This window comes from Portunus trituberculatus, chromosome 48, assembly GCF_017591435.1.
Source record: "Portunus trituberculatus isolate SZX2019 chromosome 48, ASM1759143v1, whole genome shotgun sequence".
Classification (NCBI taxonomy): Eukaryota; Metazoa; Arthropoda; class Malacostraca; order Decapoda; family Portunidae; genus Portunus; species Portunus trituberculatus.
In genome coordinates, this window is record NC_059302.1 from 19119822 (window position 1) to 19124821 (window position 5000).

The window sequence follows — 5000 nt, forward strand, 5'->3', positions numbered from 1 at the left end:
TCTCTCTCTCTCTCTCTCTCTCTCTCTCTCTCTCTCTCTCTCTCTCTCTCTCTCTCTCTCTCAGTCCACCACCTAACAAGGCACGCGCCTCACAAGAATTGCACAGGTCACATTGGCTTTGTGCCTTTTGACACTGCAATATATCGCGCATATCACAACTGGATGGAAAATTATGTATACATAAGGAAGGGAAGAGAAGGGTACCTCTCGGCACTTAGCTCAATATAGAATACGCTAGAACGTAATATTTGAATGCCTAAGTTTTATATTATTTGAATCATCATTGAACTGTAATGGTAAAGTTCATGTCATTCAGTTTTCTCGCACAAGATTCCATTCATGTTTATGGATTTTACTCTCAAGCTCTAAGTGTTTGTTATCATAAAGACTTTCGGGGAACTTTACACTTGTCCTGTGTGTGGCACCTTCATGCAGTAGAAGTGATGTTGTAAAAAGACTTATAACTTGTGTCTTAAGTATTAAACACTGAAAAATGTATACGTGCAGCTTCTTTTCATATATACATCGTGAAGGAAATGTTTGGCAGAAATAGGCGTGAAAGCAGAATTTTCTACCTCTGAGTTTGGAATGTAATGGTTTGAATTATGGAGGCATCAACAATGTGCTTATTACATAAATATGAAATAATAATTTCACGATTGACTATTGACTATAATTTCATAATTATTAAGAAATAACTACCTGATTGCTAACTGGTAATAAGGGAACTACTGATATGAATTTGGCAACACTGTACTTTTAGAAACGGCACCACTAATGCAGAAGGTGAGATACAGTGACATAGTATTGAGGCCGTTGGAACTCAGGTCATATAAGTCTCAGATCAGGTAATCCTCAAGATAAGCATATGTTTCTGCTCAGATGATCCTCAAGGTATACAGACAGATGATACTCAGGTCATGTAGGCAAATATGCCTACATGACCTGAGTATCATCTGTCCCTGTACCAAACAAACGAGACCTAAGGTGTGATGTTGGAGAGGTGTATCACTCCAATGTAGGCAGCCCGATTGGCAAGTGCAAATGTAAATACAGACATTCAGTTTTCTTGTATTGTGCTTCCTTATGTTATCATGTGTATGTCTACGTGACACTCGAGTCTAGGGCTGGCTGACTCTTCCACCTGTCGGTATCAATTCTCAGATATGCATTTTGGTTGCAGTTACTACGTTGTGCGAGCGAGGATACTGCCAAACAGGGCTAAGAGAACGTACCTATTTTTAACTATTTATTTGATATATTCATTCATAACTAGCAACTCATGCCTGGAGGCCGCGGCCAGATAGCCCATATTCTGTATTAGTCCCCGTTGAACTTACAGATCTAACGAAAATCATTGTTGCAAACAACTCCAGTTTTGTGCCAATCAATGCGTCTCCAAAGGAACCCAGTATGTTTCAATATCACATCACAAGAATAGTAGTGAATACTTAATCAGACTGAAGATAATACCTTACTCGAGCTTATCGGAAAACTTAACCCACTTTTCTTCCTCTCGCTCAACTTTTCATTCCGATATCCTTTCAAGTTTCCCGATTTCTTTCCACTTTCGTAAGTATTTCATATTTGGCTCCACTTTCCTCAGCTTCATCCCTCCTCCATCATCTATCCATCATCAGCACTACCCCATAGCAAGCACAGTTCCTAAATCCTTCCTCCACCTAGATGCACTATTGCAATCCTTCCTTCCTCACACACATATAACGCCCACACAATGCACTCTTATTTCCCACTCTTCTGAAATAGTGGTACATTGTCAGATTAATATTCCCAGGCTAGCGTGCTTTCAGGCTGCTGATACTCTTAATGAAATTGATTGTGAGAGTCTCTCTCTCTCTCTCTCTCTCTCTCTCTCTCTCTCTCTCTCTCTCTCTCTCTCTCTCTCTCTTTATGGCATATACGGGAGAGCTTATCGTCACGATTTTTCTATGCCAAAACCAATCAGAGAGAAGCTACTCGTGACCCGCAGTATTTCTCCCCTCACTCACCCTCAGAGACCCAGTAAAGCTTAATAAGGTATTGTTTTTGCTGGCCAATATGGTTGGCGTCCTGCAGGTTTAGTGTTCCCGCAGTTTAGATATCCCGCAACGTTATGAGGTAGCCCCACAGGTTTAAATTTTCCCAACTTTTTTTTTTTTTAACTGTAAGAAAATGGGAGAGGAAAGGATAGAAACTTAAGGATTGTAATTTATTTTTTTAACAATCCGCAAAAAACAGTGAGAAGTAGTCTACTGTAAAGGCGAGACCAATCTTTAGCAATCTGGACCTAAGGGATTAACCTCTTACCAGCAATGCTTTACACGTTTGGAAAATAAAGATCGTCTAGTAATAACTTTTGCTTTCTCTATACTCCCGCTCATTACACAGTTTCTTTCCTCAGTTTAGAAGCAAAACAAAAAAATATATATAAAAACGAAAAATATATAAGTGAAAACAAAGATTGCTAAAAGAGGGAGAATGAGAATTGCAGAAAGGAGAGAAAGATAAGGAGGGATCCAGAAAGAAAGAGAGAGAGAGAGAGAGAGAGAGAGAGAGAGAGAGAGAGAGAGAGAGAGAGAGAGAGAGAGAGACTATAGGAGAAAATACTGTAGGAATAGGTAAAAAGTAAAAATAAGAAGGGAGGAGGCAAAGAATGGTAAAGAAGAGTAGGAAGCAGGAAGCAGCGTAGCGATGAAGGCCATTGCAGTCAGTTGAGCGGCGCGTCACGACCACTCACAGGGGGTAGGGAGTCCAGACACACAGGCTTTGATCCCCGCGTCTCTTTGGATTGAAGTTTCTATCTTGTTTCATGAGGAAGATTGTGTTTCTTATCAAAGCAAAATCTCTCCAAATATACTATGTAGGGGGGTGGGGAAATAAGTTTTCTGTGTGTGTGTGTGTGTGATATGGGAATGAAAGCAATGGTGACGTCGGTTATGATAGTAGTAATGATAATGCAGTAACAAGAACGCCTTTCCAGAACTGTTCAAAGTGATACATTTTTTTCTCAGTTAAAAAGTATTTTTCTCTCCTCAGAAGTGTGACCCGGAGTCGAGCCCCATCGGATACTGCATCCACTGCACTGAGGCAGGTGAGGACACGTGTCGAGTGTTTCACTTTAATGTTGTCGTGTTGCACTGAAGAATAAACGTGACTGAAACACGGGTCTCACCAACGAGTTTGTTCACGAGGCGACAAAATAGTTAGGGGAACGAAGATGTACTGGTGTTGTTTAGGTGTTTTATACGATGCGCTGAAACCTTCACCCATTCCTCCACCCGTCACACACACGCACGCAAGCACAAATGGTTGAGTGTGTGCTATGTATCATCTGTATCATTTGTCAGTTGCGTGTCGCTAGAATGGTCAGGCTCTGCACGCAAGGTCCTACAGAATAAGTTATCAGGCATGATGTTTTTTTTTTTTTTTTTTTTTTTTGTGTGTGTGTGTGTGTGTGTGTTTTATTGCTGGCCGGCCAAGTGGTAGCTATGGTGGTGGTGGTTGTGGTGGTGGGGAACGTCGGTCACTCTTTTCCAGAATTCATCGATTTATCTCGTTGAATTCTAAACACACACACTCTCTCTCTCTCTCTCTCTCTCTCTCTCTCTCTCTCTCTCTCTCTCTCTCTCTCTCTCTCTCTCTCTCTCTCTCTCTCTCTCTCTCATCTCTCTCAGTCCATCATGATTTTTACATTTACTTTATCCTACTATATTAAAAAGAATCCCCTTGAACCTCATATTAGATGGCAATTCTTTACATCGCTTTCTTATTTTTATACGCAACTCTATTCTATATTTCCATTCTCCTAACTTCTTTTCAAATAGTTCTACATTGTTTCATTCCTTGCTAGAATACTCCAAGCGCGGCGTTATACCCAATATGTTACAAAGAGTGTAACAGATATCCTCTTTTAACTAAGACCATAATAGGATCGGTCTTTTTAGTTCCACATCTCTCCTAGACTCCTTCTTCCCTCTTATATTCTCCAATATCTTACTATATATAGCTGATCTACATTTTTTTTCACACACCTTATTACACTGTACTTTCTTTCTCATCTTTCTTATTATTTTCTTTACAACATTTCACTCACATTTTTGCACTACACTTTAAACTGCTTGATTCCTTCCTCTTCTTATTTTCTCCTGAATAGCTCACCTTTCCACACACACACACACACACACACACACACACACACACACACACACACACACACACACACACACACACACACACACACACACACACACACACACACACACACACACTTTTCTACACTGTACTTTTCACTGTACTTGATTCTTTTCTTGCTCTTTTTCACACACCATCCTGTACCTTGCCTCTCAGCCTCCCATGCTCTCCAGTAGCCCCTCCCTTCGTCTCTCTATCAGCAGAGCAAACTTTCACCCTCCTCCACCTGTTGTCGATAAGTTTATCCCAGCTTTTGACAAACGAACCACCGGCAAGCGAGTTACAAGGGTTGCATCGACGAAGCGAGGAAGGAAGGAGAGAAGGAAGTTATTGGAAGTCACAGTGTGCCTTATAGAACGGAGAAGAAAGCGAGAGGAAGAGGGAATATATTATCGTATGTGTGAGAAACGTAGGATAAGAGATATGAGAGTAAAGAAAGGAAATGAATTAAACCTGAAAATACAAAAAATCAACGCCGTGCGAGAGGAAGAAGGTGAAGAGAAAACGAAGGAATATGATGAATTGTGTGCGAGAGATGTAGTAAAGGAAGGCAGGTTGAGAGTAATGGGAAGGGGGTGTGATTGCTAATGATAGAGTGAGAAGGAAGCAAAGACAGGAAGGCCAGATATCGGTAGGTATCTCGTTTGTCTTCATAATTGCCATGTTGTGCTGCTTCTGATATGTATAATTGTCTGTGTGTTTACTTATCGCGTGAGATTCATCTATAGTGACAAAGAGAGAGAGAGAGAGAGAGAGAGAGAGAGAGAGAGAGAGAGAGAGAGAGAGAGAGAGAGAGAGAGAGGGGAGGG

At 40.9% G+C, this 5000-nt stretch overlaps 1 protein-coding gene across 6 annotated transcripts in view; it reads left to right on the forward strand.

The window, feature by feature from the left end:
* The window catches only part of LOC123498727 (amphoterin-induced protein 2-like), a 437692-nt gene that overhangs the window by 120901 nt on the left and 311791 nt on the right, over positions 1-5000 (forward strand). For all 6 annotated transcript variants that reach the window (XM_045246129.1, XM_045246126.1, XM_045246131.1 and 3 more), the window contains one exon: positions 3037-3091. The gene's annotated coding sequence lies outside the window, so the exon portion shown is untranslated. The remainder of the gene's footprint in view (positions 1-3036; positions 3092-5000) is intronic.